This window comes from Hoplias malabaricus, chromosome 6 (assembly GCF_029633855.1).
Source record: "Hoplias malabaricus isolate fHopMal1 chromosome 6, fHopMal1.hap1, whole genome shotgun sequence".
NCBI lineage: Eukaryota > Metazoa > Chordata > Actinopteri > Characiformes > Erythrinidae > Hoplias > Hoplias malabaricus.
In genome coordinates, this window is record NC_089805.1 from 51,053,722 (window position 1) to 51,074,108 (window position 20,387).

The following is a 20,387-nucleotide window of genomic DNA, read 5'->3' on the forward strand; positions in this document are numbered from 1 at the left end:
ACAGTTCAGCTCAGCACCTCTCTTCACCGGAGTGTCTAGAACATATGGCCGCAGGTCAGATGATACGACTATAAAGTCGATCATCAAAATGTGGCCTAGGGTATCCTGATGCCAGGTGTACTTTTGGACACCCTTATCCTTGAACATGGTGTTCATAATGGACAAACTGTGATGGGCACAGAAATCCAATAACTGAACACCACACGGGTTCAGATCAGCAGGGCCGTTCCTTCCAATCATGCCCCTACAGGTCTCACTGTCATTACCCACGTGAGTGTTAATGTCCCCCAGCAGAATAATGGAGTACCCAGAGTGAGTGTTCTCCAGCAACCCCTCTAGGGTCCCCAAGAAGGCCTGGTACTCTGAACTGCTGTTCGGTGCATAAGCACAAACAACAATCAGAGCCCTTTCCCCAACCCGAAGGCGCAGGGAAATTACCCTCTCATCCAATGGGGTAAACCCCAACGTACAGGCACTAAGCCGGGGGGCTATGAGTAAGCCCACTCCTGCTTTACACCTCTCACCCTGGGCAACTCCAGAGTGAAAGAGCATCCAGTCCCTCTGGATGGCTCCAGAGCCCATACTGTGTGTTGAGGGGAGCCCAACTATATCAAGCTGGTACCTCTCAACCTTGTGCACCAGCTCAGGCTCTTTTCCCACCAGAGAAGTTATGTTCCATGTTCCAAAAGCCAGTTTCAGTAACAGAGGATCAGAACGCCTGGGCCCACGACCCCGGCCGCCACCCGATCCACAATGCACCAGACCCGGATTACTACCTCTCCCACAGGTGGTGGGCCCATGGGACAGCGGACCCATGTTACTCCTTCGGGCTGAGCCCGGCCGAACCCCAAGAGTGAAAGTCTGGCCACCAAGTGCTTGCCAAGGGGCCCCTCCCCCAGGCCTGGTTCCAGGGTAAGGCCCCGGTAACCCTACTCCAGGGAAGGGGGCTGTGTCTCTGTTCTTGATCTGTTCATCTTGGTCTTTATGGATCACTCTTTGTCTGGCCCATCATCTAGGACCAATTTGCCTTGGGAGACCAGGGGCTATCGCCCCCGACAACATAGCTCCTAGGCTCATGCAGGCACGCAAACCCCTCCACTACGTTAAGGTGGTGACCCAGGGAGGTGCCATTTTAAAGTAATGTTTAAGTATATACATGTTATCATTGAATTTATATAAAATTATATTTATAATATTCGGTGGATGGTAATAAAAAATAAAAAAGTGAATGTGTAATCTCAGGGACACTGATGGACCACAGAGTGGAAAGAAAGGAACAGCTTCAGGAAACTACAGTGGAGGAAAAGCCCAGCAAGACTCTGCCTCTCTCAGACACTCTTTTCAAACCCACACTATTAACCTGTAGATTGTTTCTATGGAAACAGTTTGAGTAACCACTACTTAAAAGAAATATTTTATTGCATTGCATTTTATTTTATTGTCACGCCCTTGTTCTGTCTTGTCTGTTGTCCCTGCCATGTGCTCATTTAGCACATGGCTCTGTTTGTTTGTTGTCCATGTCTCCGCCCTTGTCCCGCCTTTGTTCCGCCTCCTTGTCCGTCCTCCTCATTATCTGTCTCAGGTGTGTCTTGTCTGTGTCATGTATTTAAGTTCCCTTGTCTAGTTCCTGTTTGTTTCACTCACCAAGTCATGTTGGTCTCTTTTCCATTGTTGCAGTGTGATGTTACCCAGTTTGGTCTGTCTGTCTCAGTTGTTTTGTGTCATGTTATTAAGTCTGTCTGTTGTTTTCTCTAGCCCTCTGTGTTTAGGTTTAGCTTTAGCTGTGTTTACTTAGCTTACTCAAGGTCTTTAGTCTGTCTGTTTTTCCTGTTTGCTTTAGTTCTCTGTTTTGGGTTTAGTCTGTCTACCTTTTTGTATTTAAGTTTAGTCAGCTTACCTCACTGTGTCTGTCTCTGTTAGCTCCCTGTGTGTTAGCTTTCTGTTAAAGTTTCTTTGTTTTGAAATAAAGTAATCTGTGTTTTAGCAAGTGCGTCCACTTCCGTCAGTCCGTTCCGTGATATGTGACAGCATTACTTAAAATGTTTTAGTATGTGCTCCTATTCTGAGAGAATAACTGAGTGCACTAGACTTTTTAATTTGAACAAACTTAAAATATCAATTTGTAGCCGGGACCACACCCTATAGCACTTTGCCAGATTTTCATTGGTCAGTTCCAATGAGCCTAGTCTTGGTTTGTTTTGTGGAAGAAATTAGTGAGTTGTTTTCCATAAGTAAGTGACTGAAAAGAAAAATGATTTTATGCTTATCTTATGTTAGAAAATTAATTACAGTGTGTGAATTTTAGAGTCATTACAAAGTGTAAAGGTGGTTTGTGTTCAACTGTAAACCAAACACAGTTTTCTAACTAGACAAATTAACTTTTATATTCTTAATCTGTGCTGGTCCTAGTGGTTTGGCTGAGGTTAACAGTTTCCTTTACTTCGTTAAATGTTCTGGGCCTCAGAGTTAATATCAGACATTACCAGCCTCACAGATGAAGTTATTGGAAAATGCAAATACTGTCCTTTTCTCTGTGTGAAGAGAGCACAAGGATTGAGCCTTGTCCTTGGTAGCATCAGGAACATTAAAAATTAATATTAAATTATTTAAACTTTGTACATTATACTGTTTGTGGAAATAAATATTGAAATATGACCATAATTTAAGGCAAAAATGTCAAATTTCTTAAAACCTGGAGAAATAAAACCCAAATTGTCTCATGCATGTCACACTCTTCCAGAACCCTGAGCTAACAGCAATAGACGCATCATTGGAAGTCCCCTCAAGGCTCTAAGTTCTTCATAAGTAGCTCTGTGAGTCTCTTTTCTTTATCTGTCCGTTTCTTTACACCTGAATGTCTAGCTACACCTGTCTATCTATCTGTTCCTCTACAGCTAACTATTTATCTATAGACCTCTGTCTTTCTGTCTATATTTAGACAAATTGTAATTGACGCTCAACACTGTTTTTTGTCTCTCGCTCTCTATAGAATCTGGATGATGCAGATTTCCAGGTCATTGGTCCAAAACCAGGCATCACCTCTACTGAACCCTTCAAGAGTCAGGATCATCCTAGAAGGCAGTCTTGAAATGGATGAACTTACCAACCTACCTCAGGCAAGGTGCCCTTTGTTTGGTCTGACATATAGAGCATGAGATACACCCAAGTTTCAAAAGCTGAAGAATGTTCTTGTTGTGTACGAAACATTTCTGAACATTGCAAAAGTGCTTGTTTTATTGTGTATCACTTTTAGACTGTTCTGTTGCTACACTGTCAGTAAACTCTACATGGTGCTAACTTTTGCTGTCACTGTAATGGTACTCTCAAGGGTATATGTTCACTGCCCTTTAGTTCGGGAACATAATTGTAAGTTATTCTATTATAATTGTGGATTTTTAATTGTGTTGATTTCATATACCTTCTTCCATCTCCTGGACTTACACTGTGTTCTTTTATTTTACACAGTAATCCCCACAAATATTCACCTCTTTTTCTGTAGAAGGCAAGTCGAGTTTTTTTTATAGACCATCTTTCATACAAAAGTAATTAAAAGTGGTTTACAGACAAAAAAAAACAGTTAAATTAAAAGCCAGAATAAAAATCATAAGTCCAATAAAACAATTACATAAAAAGATTAAAACGAGTAAATGATTAAAAATGATTAAAACAATTTAAAATGATATAATAAAAGAAAAGAACTGAAGTGCCATTACAGAATAAAAGTGCAGAGTGTTTTAAACTGAGCTGTAGCTGCTCAAACAGGAATGTTTTAAGCTTTGATTTAAAAGGTGGTTAAGGTGGTCATGGTTAAGTTTCTCCAGCTCTGGTTTAGTCAGAAAATATCTGATCTTACTGATGTTCTTAAGATGGTAAAATGCTGATCTAGTAACCGCTTTAATATGACACTAAAACTGATCTGAGTCCATTAATACACCAAGGTTGTACTGACAAGCGAGTTACTTAGATTTGAGGGCCCTCGAGTCAAGATACACAGCCCATCTGTGTCTCACTGCTGTTCACAAATAGAATAGAACTGAGAATAGAATCTCAGTTTTATCTTTATTCAACTGCAGAAAGTTGTCCCATCCAGTGATGTGTTTAAAGCACTTGCTTAATGAGTCACTGGACCAGAGTCGTTTGGGGACAGCAATATGTATCATCTGCATAGCTGTGATAGGAGCAGCCCATAGTCCTGTAGAATCTGGCCAAGAGGAAGCATGTATAAATTAAATAAAAATGGACAAAGAATAGAACCCTGGGGGACACCACAGGTCACTGGCATGTTCTCTGAAATATTATTTTATATTTCAACAAAGTAGTTCCAGGTAAGAAACTAACCACTTCAGGGCTGTTCCCGAGAGTCCAACCCAGTTTGCGAGTCTATCTATAAGAATTTTATGGTCAATGGTGTCAAAGGCAGCACTAAGGTCAAGAAGTAATAGAAGAGATACCTTTCTGTCCTCTGTATTTAAGCGAATGTCATTAATGACCTTGATTAGAGCAGTCTCAGTGCTGTGAATAGACCGGAACCTGGACTGGAATTTGTCTAGGCTACTGTTAATGGACAAAAAACTAGTGAATTTCCTGAAAAATATTTTCTCAATGATTTTGCCAATGAACTGTAAATTAGAAATTGGCCTGTAGTCACTTATCAGAGATTATTCAAAATGTTTCTCTTTTAGAAGAGGCTTTACAGCTGCGGTTTTTAGTGAGGAGCTCGGAAAGACCCCCTACATGAGTGAGGTGTTTACAATGTGGAGGATGTCTGGTGCTATAGTGTGAAACACACTCTTTAAAATGTGGTTAGTAGTGTGTGGAGATGGCAAATGGATGGTTTGAGATGATTAACTGTGTCAATTTAAATTTCACTGTTTACAGTATTGAACTCAGACTAAGGAGTCTTTACGAGGTGATGTAGAGGATACAGACTCATTGTTGGATATAGATGTACTAATCACTTGTCTGATATTCTGGATTTTAGTGTTACAGTTTTTCTCTTTGCTTTGGTGGATTTCTCACATCAATATTAATATCTGCACAACAGTAAGTGAATTTCTCAAAACAATTAGTACAAGCTGCAAAACCTAGTTGATAACCTGCAAAAGCCTGTCACTCGCTCAAAGATCATTCCTCAAACGCAAGTATTCATATCAATGAAAGTGTCTGTTTCATAAAAAAAAAAACAACTCCTGACACCATTGTTTATGAACATGATAATCAAATGGCTTTGTCATGTTTTCATTATGACAGTTTATTCTGTGAGTGTTTTCCAGTGCAAAAATTACTCGGATTATGGTGACACTACCTGAAAATGCTCAAGACAGCACTGTACACTATTAGCACACCCATTTGAAGTCTACAGTTAAGTTACACGTTATTGTATTTAGTGGTAAATGAGTACAATACACAATATGTATGTTTCACATTTTTACTCCATATGCTCTTTGAAATTCTAATTTGTTCACAGCGCTGTGCAAAAGCAAATTACAAACTTATTTTACGACAAATATAATATACACCCTTTGGATAGAGTTGTGCACAACGCTAAACAATATTGCAGCACATATTGGAACTGAATTGGAACATACAAAGTACTGTAAATCATTCTTGCACATCCAGACGTTCCTGTCTGTCTGGCCACATTTGCATTGACATCACAGCGAATATCATCCCTGGCAATGCAGCAAGGAAAGTATCTCCTCGAGTGGTGAATTCAACCTCTGCAGGATATGTCATCACATGCTGCATCCATGGCCACTAACAGGGCCATTTGGGTCTGTGAATGCCGGTCATATACCTTCCACCTCCAGGCAGAGATAAACTCCTCTATTGTAAGGAATGTATATTAAGGAATGGGGAGTAGGGAAGGAGATATTCCACCAGCAGCCTTTCATGTGCTGCAAACCACTATCTGACCAAACCTGAGACCCCCCAGATTTGGACCTGTCTCATTCTCAGGGGTTATGTCCCTGTAAAAACTGTCTAAAAAAAGTCAGCAAATGTTGTTGTATGGACCAAGACAGGGGATATGGGTGAGGACGCCTATTTCTGAGATGGCTGCACACGTTGTAATATTCCCTCCTCATTGGCCTGGGACATCAATGATTGCTCTCTGTCCAATGCGATTGGGCATTGTTTGCAATCACCATTGCACAAATGGCTTCCTCTAGTTGCGGAGTAAAAAGGGGCCCTCTTCCACCACTATGAGGTTGTCTTGCAATCATATGTGGTGCAGAGTAAAATTACAGTAAACATGAAATATATTGCTTTAACCCGTATTACTGTAGTGTACAATAACAGTGCTTACTGCCTGTAAAATGCTGCAGTACAGTACCATAGTGTTAATATGGCAAATCTTTACTGTAACACTACTTTACACTACAATATAGTAAATCTGTGCTGCAATAAGTCTAAATGTAAAATGTAAAAATTCTTGGCTCAGTGTAAGCTTCATGTATGACACAGTAGAGCAGTACAGATTGTTTAGTGTTGAGTTACTGTCCAGTATACACACCTGTTCTCCCAACGAAATGTTTGAATAATTGAATTTACTGTGGATATTCCAACATTTGGCTGCACTCTTCGCCCAGCCTCAGCCATTGTGAGGCCATGATTGACTTCATGGTCCACAATTGTAGCTCTAATTTCATCAGGAATCTGCCTATGTACTTGGCCTCTTCTTCCTCTTCCCCTGGTTTGTCCCCTTCCCCTTCCTCCACACATCATCACCCCTCTTCCACGATGCTGACCTTCCATTTCTGTGTCACTGTATTGTCAAAATGGTACACACTGTGTCTTGCTAGGTTCATATATGCTTGCCAATTGAGGGTTCATGGTATTCAGCTTTGAGTGACTGTGGAGAAGTGGTTTTATCATTGGTTACAAACACTCCTCATCAGTGAAAACTGAGGTTCACCTGAGAGGAAGTGTTCAATTTGGGAGACATTTTCAGGAAAAAGAAATTGTAAAGAAATGCATAAGATTTTCTTGACTGCTTTTGAAAATGAGTTCAACATTTTTGTATGTAATGATTCAACCAATGAAATGAGGACTATTAGTGTCATAGGGAGAGACTATTCAGCATTCATAAGTATAGTTCATTTTGACTGACATGACATAAGCAAATGATAATGTTATAAAACAGAGAATTGTCTGGAAGCAATTGATGCATGTCCAAAAGCATTTGCAAATTGTTGTGGACGGAATGAGAAACTGCTACTATGATGTGCACAAATGACTCTATCTTGTGGAGGATGAACTAACAGTTATTAACAGTTAACAGTCATTTTAATTCTGATCAGAGAAATGCACCAAAGCAACTGAGAAAAACTGTAAGGAATTACAGTGCTTTCTTTTCTCTACATCTTGACCCTCCTCTCTGTTCGGCCACATGTTTTCATCCACTTCACACTGGATATCTTCTCTTGCAATGCACCGTGGAAAGAATCTCCTGGAGTGTCTAATCCAGCCTCTGCAGGCATCTACTGTGATATCCTCACAAGCTGCATCCACGGCAGTCAGCAGGTTCATCTGGGTGTACGGCTGGTGATCGTACACCTTCCATCTCCAGGCTGAGAAGAACTCCTCAACTGGGTTCAGGAATGGGGAATAGGGTGGGAGGAGTTCCATCAGCATTCCGTGATGGCTAGCAAGCCATTGCCTGGTGGTGTTAGAATGGTGAAAACTCACATTATCCCAAATGACGACATATTTGGGCATATTGTCTTGCATCACGTCTCTCTCATGATCAGGCATGAGGCCTGTAGAGGGTGTCCAAGAATGTGATGAGATGCTGTGCGTTATAGGGCCCTATAATTTCTATTCATACAAAAATGAGATTTGGAATTCCCCAAGACTCCATTTTAGGACCTTTATTATTCATATTATACATGCTGCCACTGGACAGAGTTATTAGCAGGCATGGCATCACCTTTCACAGTTATGCAGATGACACACAGTTATACATATCAGCCAAACCAGATGACAAACCAACACTAAAGAACATGGAGGATTGTGTTAAAGAAGTGAAGCATTGGATCTCGACAAAACCGAGTTTCTCCTTCTAGGTCCAAAACCTGCTATAAATAAGGTATCAGATTTAATACATAATTTTGACTTCCCTGTTCTCCCGAGCTCATCAGCTAAAAATCTGGGTGTTATAATTGATTTAGATCTATCATTTGATCAGCATATAGGTAACATTACAAGAATAGCTTTCCTACATCTTCGGAACCTCGCTAAGTTAAGAAATTCCTTATCCCTCCCAGATGCGGAAAAATTAGTTCACACTTTTATTACATCAAGATTAGATTATTGCAATGCACTTTTATCAGGATGCTCCAGCAGAAACTTGAGTAAACTCCAGTTAATTCAAAATGCTGCAGCCAGGGTCCTCACTAAAACTAGAAAATTTGATCATATCAGCCCAGTCTTATCGGCCCTTCACAGTCACTATGTTTAAGTCTAGGCTCAAAACACACTTGTTCAGTTTAGCCTTTGGCATCTAACCTCTTTCTAGTTTAAGGTTGTGGTTTCAGGAACTCATGGACATGGGGAATCCGGGTAAACTCAGATGATGTGGTCACAATTTCTCTTGTTTGCAGCGGAAGGATGTCTTTGCCTGAGCTCCTTCTGGTTTCCCTCCTCCCAGTCTGTTACAGTCAGATCCGTCACTACACTAATGAAAATATTCACATGCTCTTTTTCTCTGCTGCACTCAACCAAACTAACTGCTTCCCTTTACTGTTTTACTGTTTTCTGAGAAAATGCTGGCCCACTGATGGAAGATTGTTTGCTGGATTCTCCTGCGGCCCACACCAGACCAGACCAGCTGCTCACCTCCATCTACTGCTGCCAGCCTCTGACCACTCACCATGATCAACTACACTGAAGTAGAAATGGACTCAGATTAGCAACACTGACTGATTCTTCTAATCTGATGCACTATTATTATGCCCCAAGATTGATGTCCATCCATCCATCCATCCATTATCTGTAACCGCTTATCCAATTTAGGGTCGCGGGGGGTCCAGAGCCTACCTGGAATCATTGGGCGCAAGGCGGGAATACACCCTGGAGGGGACGCCAACACAGACACACACACATTCACTCACACACTCACACCTACGGACACTTTCCAGTCGCCAATCCACCTGCAACGTGTGTTTTTAGACACACGGGAGGACACCGGAGCACCCGGAGGAAACCCACGCGGACACGGGGAGAACACATCAACTCCTCACAGACAGTCACCCGGAGCGAGAATCGAACCCACAACCTCCAGGCCCCTGGAGCTGTGTGACTGCGACACTACCTGCTGCGCCACCGTGCCGCCCAAGATTGATGTCACTATTATTATTATTATTATTATTACTAGTAGTAGTAGTAGTATTACTATTATTGTACTGTAGCATAATGACACTTCATTGGTGATCATTTAAAATTCAATCTATAGTTTGATCAGAGGAGGATGGGTCCCCTTTGTGAGTCTTGGTTCCTCCCAAGGTTTCTTCCTCCAGCCTCGAGGGAGTTTTTCCTTGCCACTGTCACCTTCGGGTTGCTGGCATTGGTCTTTGATTTAAATGTTCTCTTCTGATACTAACTATGAGAAGCTGCTTTGTGACAATGTCAGTTGTAAAAGGTGATATATACATAAATTTGATTTGATTTATATATAATGGGAATAAGTGTAAGCACACCATTCTCTGACATAGCAACACACATTGTTATGTTTCCTCCCCGTTGGGCTGGCACATCAGTGGTAGCCCTTTGGCCGATGATTTTCAACCACACCTTCTGTATTTTGTAAGGTTGAAGCCAGCCTCATCCAGGTTTATAAAAGTGTGGAGTGGTTCTCTTGATTCCAGTTCCATGATACGCTATGGCACACAAGGAATAATGAAGTAAATATAATGTTCATTTTGGACAAGAAACAGTTACATATATTTCATCTAAAGCAAATGTGTCAGTATGCATAAGGGTTTTACCTGTACATACTGCTACCGTAGGTCTTTCACCCTCTCACCATTTGGTTGAAATGGACCTGTGTACAGCTTTTTCATTGGGATCTGGTGTCGTTTCAGAACCCGGTCAATGGTGGAGATGCTTACAGATTGAATATTTTGAAAAACATTGTTGTCCTGTATAACAGCTTGCTGGATCTCCCTCAGCCTTAGAGCATTATTTGCTATGACCATGGCACATATAGCGTCCTCTTGTTGAGGTGTGATACTAGGACATCTGACGCCCCTATGATCTAGTCTTGTGGTCCTATATAGTATGCAGCTGCAGCATGCCTGGTTTTCAACCAGCTTAAAAGAGCACATGTCACACCCCTATTAGTTGAGCTGCATTGGCTACCCTTAGCTGCTCGCATCAAATTTAAATCACTAATAATGGCCTTCAGAGTATTCACTGGTTCTGCTCCCATCTACCTCAATAGACTCTTAAAACCATATGTTAGCGCCCGCCCTCACCCTGGAGGGGGCCCTTCACAGGGCAACACAGACACACACACACACACTAACACCTACGGACACTTTTAAGTCACCAATCCACCTACCAACGTGTGTTTTTGGACTGTGGGAGGAAACCGGAGCACCCGGAGGAAACCGACGCGGACACGGGGAGAACACACCAACTCCAACTCTCACAGACAGTCACCCGGAGGAAACCCACACGGACACAGGGAGAACACACCACACTCCTCACAGACAGTCACCTGGAGGAAACCCACACAGACACAGGGAGAACACACCACACTCCTCACAGACTGTCACCCGGAGGAAACCTACGCGGACACAGGGAGAACACACCACACTCCTCACAGACAGTCACCCGGAGGAAACCCACACAGACACAGGGAGAACACACCACACTCCTCACAGACTGTCACCCGGAGGAAACCTACGCGGACACAGGGAGAACACACCACACTCCTCACAGACAGTCACCCGGAGGAAACCCACGCGGACACAGGGAGAACACACCACACTCCTCACAGACAGTCACCAGGAGCGGGAATCGAACCCACAACCTCCAGGCCCCTGGAGCTGTGTGACTGCGACACTACCTGCTGCGCCACCGTGCCGCTCTATATTAAATTATATTTAGAATGTTTGGTGGAGGGTAATAAAAAATAAAAAAGTGAATGTGTAATCTCAGGGACACTGATGGACCACAGAGTGGAAAGAAAGGAACAGCTTCAGGAAACTACAGTGGAGTCATTACAAAGTGTAAAGGTGGTTTGTGTTCAACTGTAAACCAAACACAGTTTTCTAACTAGACAAATGAACTTTTATATTCTTAATCTGTGCTGGTCCTAGTGGTTTGGCTGAGGTTAACAGTTTCCTTTACTTCGTTAAATGTTCTGGGCCTCAGAGTTAATATCAGACATTACCAGCCTCACAGATAAAGTTATTGGAAATGCAAATACTGTCCTTTTCTCTGTGTGAAGAGAGCACAAGGATTGAGCCTTGTCCTTGGTAGCATCAGGAACATTAAAAATTAATATTAAATTATTTAAACTTTGTACATTATACTGTTTGTGAAAAAATATTGAAATATGACCATAACAAATCTGCATCATCCAGATTTCCAGGTCATTGGTCCAAAACCAGGCATCACCTCTACTGAACCCTTCAAGTGTCAGGATCATCCTAGAAGGCAGTCTTGAAATGGATGAACTTACCAAACTACCTCAGGCAAGGTGCCCTTTGTTTGTTCTGACAAATAGAGCATGAGATACACCCAAGTTTCTAAAGCTGAAGAATGTTCTTGTTGTGTACGAAACCTTTCTGAACATTGCAAAAGTGCACGTAAAGTGCTTGTTTTATTTTGTATCACTTTTAGACTGTTCTGCTGCTGCACTGTCAGTAAACTCAACATGGTGCTAACTTTTGCTGTCACTGTAATGGTACTCTCAATGGTATATGTTCAATTCCCTTTAGTTCGGGAAAATAATTATTTTAAGTTAGGAACTCAAATTCCACTGTATTTATTTGTTTGACACTTTCATAGAGATGCTGCTTAGCCTTTAAGTTATTTAGATGAGATCTTTAGCATCAGTTGTAGCATAATCATTTGTATAACCGTTTGTACTATAACCTGATCATCTTTTACATTTGAAGTTCTGTAGTTAATGAATCTGCATGAATAAGCATTTTACAGTTTTTCGTTAAATATTTTTAAAGAAAATATATTGAAGAGAACAGAACATGTACATAATCTCTATATGTTTAATTATAGAGCTGGATTTCAACAAGGAGTACAACTGAGGTGACTACACTTGAGTGTTCTTTCACTACACTGCACCTCCTGAAGATCCCTGTTGTCCAGGCTGCCAGAGATGAGGATACAGCTGATATTTCCATCATTATTGAGGGCAGTGAGGTATTGACAAAGTGTGACAACACAGCAGAGGCTTGCAAACTGTTGATGGAACTGATGTATTCCATGAATATTGGCATGCGTGATTCGGCCCGAGTGTGGGCCGATACAATTTTGCTAGCTGGGGTGTGGCCAACACCCGTGTTTACAAAGTTCTGACCTCAAAAATCTTGTCGAGAAATGTTTAGAACATGTTTTTTCACAATATATCAGCACTTCTGAAAATAGGTTTTTGGAAAGTCTTAATTTAGAGTAAATTTAATCAAAAAATAGATGTATGACACTCTTACTGATTCAACATTGTTGTTGCAGAGATTGTTCTGAAGAAAAGCATGTGTAACACTTTGGGAAAAAATAATTTGAGATGGGTGTAATTTGTAAAAAAATCAAGGCCTGTCAGACTACACCAGAGCGTCTGAAAACCATTGCTGTCTCAGTACTGTGATAACAGTGAAAACCAATTGGAATGTCTCAAAGACAAAGCTTCAGAAGAGAGTTTGGAGCAGGGTCATGTAGACAAGATGAAACTGTAGAGATTATATGTGATACAATACTATGCAAAATTTACTTTCATCAGAGAACATAACTTTGGACCACTCAGCAGCAGTCCAGTCCCTTTTGTCTTTAGCTCAGACGAGATGTGTTTGACGCTGTCTCTTGTTCAAGAGTGACTTGACACAAGGAATGCGACGCTGAAACCCATGTCTTGAATATGTCTGTGCATGGTGGTTCTTGCTTTTACACTTTTTTCTACCACATCTTTTCCTTCTCTTCACCTCTGTATTAATGTGCTTGGACACAGAGATCTATGAACAGCCAGCCTCTTTAACAATGAGCTTTTGTGTCTTGCTCTGCTTGTGTAAGGTGTCAATGGTCATCTTTTGGACAACTGTCAAGTCAGCAGTCTTCCATTTAAAGGCCTTTGCAGGTGTTTTGAGTTAATTCGCTGATTACAGTGTGGCACCAGGTGTCTTCAATATTGAACCTTTTCATAATATTCTAATTTTGTGAGATACTGAATTTGGGGTTTTCATTAGCTGTCAGTTACAGCGCCCTCTATAATTATTGGCACCCCTGGTTAAGAAGCATTTTTGGCTTCTAATAAATTCGTTAAAAAATAATATAGGACAACCATGCAAAAAAGAGAAAAATCTAAGCTTTAATTAATGTGTCTTTATTTGGTGGGAAATAATCACACATTAAGAAATAAATCTTTTAAATGAAATCATGTGTGCCACAGTTATTGGTACTTTGTACAACCTCCTTTTGCCAACAAGACAGCACTTAATCTTCTCCTATAACTATTCACAAGATGGGAGAATACAAAAAGAGGGATCTTCGACCATTCCTCTTTGTACAACCTCTCTAAATCATCCAGAGTCCTGGGTCTTCTCCTACGCTCTCTCCTCTTCAGCTCACTCCACAGGGTTTCTATTGGGTTGAGGTCTGGGGACTGAGATGGCCATGAGAGGAGCTTGATTTTGTTCCTTGTGAACCATTTTTGAGTAGATTTGGCCACATGTTTAGGGTCATTATCTTACTGAAAGACCCAGTGGCGACCCATCTTCAGCTTTCGGTGAGAGGCCTCCAGATTCTGATTCAAAATGTCCTGATATTTCAAAGAGTTCATGATCCCATGTGTCCTTACAATATTCCCAGGTGCTTTGGAGGAGAAACAGGCCCACAGCATCACCGATCGTCCCCCATACTTAACAGTAGGCATGAGGTGTTTTTCTGCGTACTCAGCCTTGGTGTTACGTCAGACCCACTTAGAGTGTTTGTTGCCAATTTGCTTTATCTTTGGTCTCATCTGACCAAAGCACACAGTCCCAGTATAATCCCAGTACCGCTGGCAAACTCCACCCATTTACGCTTATAACTCAGAAAAGGCTTTCTCCATGCATGCCTCCCAAACAGCTTGTTGGCATGTAGATAGCACCTGATGGTTGTTTGGGAGACCTCGTAACCCCAAGATGCTACCATTTGATTCAATTCTCTTAGTGAGCTTTGGAGAACTTTTTACTTCTCTTACCATCCTTCTCACGGTGTGTGGTGGCAAGATACATTTGCGTCCTCTTCCAGGCTTGTTTGTCACGGTTCCAGATGTTTGTCACAGTTCCAGATGTTTGAATTTTTTGATGATTGCTCTGACTGTAGATAAGGACATCTGCAGGTGGGTGGCTATTTTCTCGTAGCCATTGCCTGATTTATGAAGGTCGACACACATCTGCTTTACTTGAATAGTGTGTTCTCTTGTCTTTCCCATGTTTAAGAGTGAGTAAGAGAAATAGGCCTCTGTGTAACGCCATATTTATACCCCAGCGAAACAGGAAGTGATGAATTACTAATTACAGGTTTCTAGATACTTTGATCCACTTTATACACTACAGTAGAAATGACATAAATGGTTCAAATACATTTATTTTCAAGAAATTGTTAAGGATGCCAATAATTGTGGAACAGGTCATTTTATGGAAAATAATTATTTCTTAGTCAGGATTTTCTCTTTATTCTTTTTTTTTCACTTGAATTGAAGGATGCTTTTTATATAATTTGTTTTCAGAGTGAGATTATGCTTCTGCAATAAAAAAAAATAATTTATTTTAAGGCTTTTAACACATTTTAACTAGGGGTGCCAATAATTATGGAGGGTGCTGTATAATCATCAAATTAAAAGAAATAAACACTTGAAATATATCAATCTGTGTGTAATGAATGAGTATAATATACAAGTTTCACTTTTTGAATGGAATTACTGAAATAAATCAACTTTTTTATTTGTAGTAAACTCATCCCTTAGCCTGGGCCATGTACCCAAAGCTTTTAAACTAGCAGTTATTAAACCTCTGATCTAATTTAATAAGCTAGCACATGTCTAATTACAGGCCTATTTCTAATCTGCCATTTCTATCCAAGATCTTAGAAAAAGTTCATATCTACATAAGGATCATATATATGAAAAATTCCAATCAGGATTCAGGCCACATCATAGCACTGAGACAGCTCTAGTCAAGATAACAAACAAATTCTTCTTGTCTCTGATCAAGGCCACATTTCCCTGTTGGTGCTCCTTGACCTTCGATACGATAGACTACAATATTCTATTAGAAAGGTTAGAAAACATTACAGGGAATTACAGGGACAGCCCTATCATGGTTCAAATCTTACTTAACGGAATGTTATCAATTTGTAAAAGTAAACAATTTATCTTCCAATTTGGAATTCTGCAAGGCTCCATTTTAGGACCATTATTATTTACATTATACATGTTACCGCTAGGCACAGTTATAAGAATCCATGACATTCACTTTCACTGTTACGCAGACGACACGCAATTGTATATTTCAGCCAAGCCCGATGACAAACACAGATTACAGAAAATAGAGGATTGTGTGAATGATTAGATAGGACAGAGGTAGTTTTTCTTGCCACTGTAACCCTGGCCTCGCTCACGTGGGGATGTTTACATTTTTACATGTCATGTCAAAACTTTGTCTTTACTGGAATGCTGTGAAGCTGCTTTGTGACAACATCCGTTATAAGAAACGCTATACAAATAAATTTGATTTGATTTGACCCTTTACTGACACCGGGGGTTTGTAATCACATTAGATCAGTGTCCAGTGCAAACCGACTAGAGAGCAGCAAATAGTGCAGAAACATCTACTGAATTTTATGAAAAGTGTTTTTTGATCACAATCGTGAACATTGCCTTCAAGTCTCTGTCTAGGGCTGTGGAACAGGGAGCAGTTACACAGCTCTTTTAGCCCTTTTTCATTCATTCATTTTCTGTAAGTGCTTATCCAGTTCAGGGTCACGGTGGGTCACATTTTCTTCTGTTTATGTTTCGGTTTGAAAACCTCAGCTCTTGCAAAGTAAAACACGTTCATTTATAAAAATATGTTTAATTGTCTGGGGTCCTTTATTTAAAATGCTGTGACACAATAATTTTGTCTGTTTTTATGCAGTGCTTTTCTACCATTGAGCAGCTGTGTGGTCTGCTGTCTTCTTAGAATTGACAGAATTGTCTACAGAGTGTTGTCACTGGTCTAAATATCAGTGAAAGGTTTCAGAGCGTCTTATTTCTCTCAGCACCTCTTTCATCCTCACCCACATGCAGTCATGGGAAGAGCATTTTTAATGAACCAGAAAGCATTTTAAAAATGGTTATAGTGAAGAAACTCAGATAAAGTAAATGTATGTTGCACAACAAGACTGAATGTGAGCCGGTTCAAGAGTTCTTTCGACTATGTGACGTACAAACTCGGGTAAAATTACCATTACCATTTTTGACAATACTGACTTTGACACCACTATTCCAGTACTGTAACATGTCAAAGTGTGGTGTAAAAGGAAATGGTACAGAGGACCATGATTTTACTTGGTTCTTATGGATTTTTTTCACTCTATCGTAATGTAAAACATACACATATAATTACAACACTGCAGAATTACTGAGGACTGTTTATTCAGTAATTTTCAGTATTTTTGTGAAAGTTTATTATGCAGCACTTTGTTCATTTTCTTATTAACTTCCTGTGTACATGTACTGCATAAATGTGAAAGTGTGTGTGTTTGTAGAACCATAATCCAGATCTCTTGTTCTTTACAATGTTCCTTTTAACCTAAGCACTTAAAACCTGATGAGCATTTCAGTATAATTAAACTAGACAGTGTTGGTACTTACCATCATGTTACCCGAGTCTGTACCTCACATAGTCAAAAGAACTCTTGAGACACAGATTGGCCGCGTATCTGGACTCGAGAGCCTTCAAATCTAAAGAACTGGCTCACAACCTTGGTGTATTAATGGACTCATATCAGTTTTAGTCTCATATTAAAGCGGTTACTAGATCAGCATTTTACCATCTTAAGAACATCAGTAAGATCAGAGATTTTCTGACTAAACCAGAGCTGGAGAAACTTATCCATGATTTTATTTCTAGCATTGATTACTGTAATGGTCTCTTAACTGGACTTCCACAAAAGACCATTAAACATCTTCAGCTGATTCAAGATGCAGCCCCAGAGTCTCCCTCGGAGCAAAAGAAGAGATCACCCCCCCCCCCCCCCCTTCATCCTCAAATCCCTAAAATTATGTTCCCGAACTAAAGGGCAGTGAACATATACCCTTGAGAGTACCATTACAGTGACAGCAAAAGTTAGCACCATGTTGAGTTTACTGACAGTGCAGCAGCAGAACAGTCTAAAAGTGATACAAAATAAAACAAGCACTTTACGTGCACTTTTGCAATGTTCAGAAATGTTTCGTACACAACAAGAACATTCTTCAGCTTTTGAAACTTGGGTGTATCTCATGCTCTATATGTCAGACCAAACAAAGGGCACCTTGCCTGAGGTAGGTTGGTAAGTTCATCCATTTCAAGACTGCCTTCTAGGATGATCCTGACTCTTGAAGGGTTCAGTAGAGGTGATGCCTGGTTTTGGACCAATGACCTGGAAATCTGCATCATCCAGATTCTATAGAGAGCGAGAGACAAAAAACAGTGTTGAGTGTCAATTACAATTTGTCTAAATATAGACAGAAAGACAGAGGTCTATAGATAAATAGTTAGCTGTAGAGGAACAGATAGATAGACAGGTGTAGCTAGACAGTCAGGTGTAAAGAAACAGACAGATAAAGAAAAGATACTCACAGAGCTACTTATGAAGAACTTAGAGCCTTGAGGGGACTTCCAATGATGTGTCTATGGCTGTTAGCTCAGGGTTCTGGAAGAGCGTGACATGCATGAGATAATTTGGGTTTAATTTCTCCAGGTTTTAAGAAATTTGTCTCTGACATTTTTGCCTTAAGTTATGGTCATATTTCAATATTTATTTTCACAAACAGTATAATGTACAAAGTTTAAATAATTTAATATTAATTTTTAATGTTCCTGATGCTACCAAGGACAAGGCTCAATCCTTGTGCTCTCTTCACACAGAGAAAAGGACAGTATTTGCATTTCCAATAACTTTATCTGTGAGGCTGGTAATGTCTGATATTAACTCTGAGGCCCAGAACATTTAACGAAGTAAAGGAAACTGTTAACCTCAGCCAAACCACTAGGACCAGCACAGATTAAGAATATAAAAGTTCATTTGTCTAGTTAGAAAACTGTGTTTGGTTTACAGTTGAACACACCACCTTTACACTTTGTAATGGCTCTAAAATCCACACACTGTAATTAATTTTCTAACATAAGATAAGCATAAAATCATTTTTCTTTTCAGTCACTTACTTATGGAAAACAACTCATTCTGTGAATCTTAGTGCCAGGCTGCCACTGTAAATAAGAAGTTGTTCTTAATGACTCTCTAGGTTAAATAAACATATAGGTCAAATAATCATAGTCTATTAGACATTGCCACAGTTTTCTTCAGCTGCTCAGCTGGGGCTCTCCACACAGTGGAGCTGGACGAGATGAGTGACGAGACTAAGAAGAATACACTGAAAATACATTTTCTAAACTCTTACCACAGCAACACACCTACGTAACACAGTTAATTTACTGCTCAAATCCACATTTTGTTCATTAAATACCAATGATTCCAAATGCAAACAGAACTTCCTCTACATTCACTAACTACGTCAAAGCATGGCAAACCTGCTTCAATATCGAGGCATACGTTCAAAATCTAGCTCATGTTTTCTCTTCAAGAGGAACACAGAGTCAGTCAGAGCATAATGACTGTCAAAATACTAACAGCTGATGGCATTACAGAAACAGAATAACTCTCCATGTGTCAGTTCTACCAGCAAACAATAGACGCTATGACATTCACTGTCTTTCTCCTGGAAACTGCTACATTTTCTGATTGAGTGTCAAATGTGTGTGTTTTTGGTGCCATACTCTCTACAGGTGAAAGACTGATATATAGTGTGTGGTAGAGAAGAAAACAAGAGTTCATGACAGACTTGGTGCAGTAACAATGTTTATTACAGTACACTCTCTGAATTAAAGGTACAGTACAGGTACATTACTGTCACTAAAACTACAAACAGTGTAGTGTATCTTTAAAGGTACAGCAGTGGTGTTAAAGTCCACTTCATTATATGAAGTCTAGCTGTGTTCCCTGAAGGTTCATTACATTCTCTTCTCCAGAAGGAGAGGGGGATCTCTGTAATCTTTCATTATACGACTGTGGAGAATAAAAGAACACAATAAAAGTCCTGGAGATGAAATGGGGCGAATGACATCGACAAAACTGTAACATCTACAACTGTGATACAATCATGTTCCCTAACTTGTGTTTATTGTTAGTCAGAAAACATGGTATTTCTTTCTAATTCAAGGAATAAGGTTTAAAAGACCGTTGCCCCCCTCCCAACGGTGTTGGAAAACTCTAATAGGTGTCTTGCCTGTGACGTAGATGGTGGACAACAACTCTAGAAGTTGCACTTAATTTAATGCAAAATGACGAAAAGGTGTGTTGTTTTTGGCTGCAATCATTCAATGTACAGTGGGACATCTGTGCACAAATGACCCAAAGATCCCAAAATATCCAGAAAATGGACTAAATTTGTCCACTTTAAATGGGCACTTTGGAAAGGACCATCCGCTCACTCCGTTATCTGTAGCTCATTTCACTGGCGCTTTTCCAACAATATGGGCATGTAAGGACACCAACGAAAGGTGTTCAAGAGCCTCTGTAACATGGAGGTAAAGGACACTTACTTCGCCTATTTTCGTTTGTGTTAGTTAACGTTAGCTTGACTTGCTAAACTCGGTGGCTCAGATTATATTAGGCTGCATTACGGAAGTTTATAGTGTCGGATGAATTCGAGTTCGACTTCGATAACATTTACAAGAATAACGGTGCCTCTACATTTGAGTTTAGCTTATTGCTAGGCTATTGTCATGAATAATGTTGGTTATTTAGCTAGATACTGTCATAACAGTCAGTCATAACGGTCAGTCATAACGGTGTTTTACCGCGGCGTTGTTCAGCTGTTGTCCACCAGTGACGTCACATGGTTGCGTTCAAGAATTTCTGTA

The 20,387-nt window shown here is 40.3% G+C and overlaps 1 protein-coding gene across 1 annotated transcript in view; it reads right to left on the bottom strand.

Annotated features, from left to right (window-relative positions):
* Window positions 1-20,387, bottom strand: part of LOC136699895 (stonustoxin subunit beta-like) — a 457,886-nt gene that overhangs the window by 212,768 nt on the left and 224,731 nt on the right. The window lies entirely within an intron of this gene.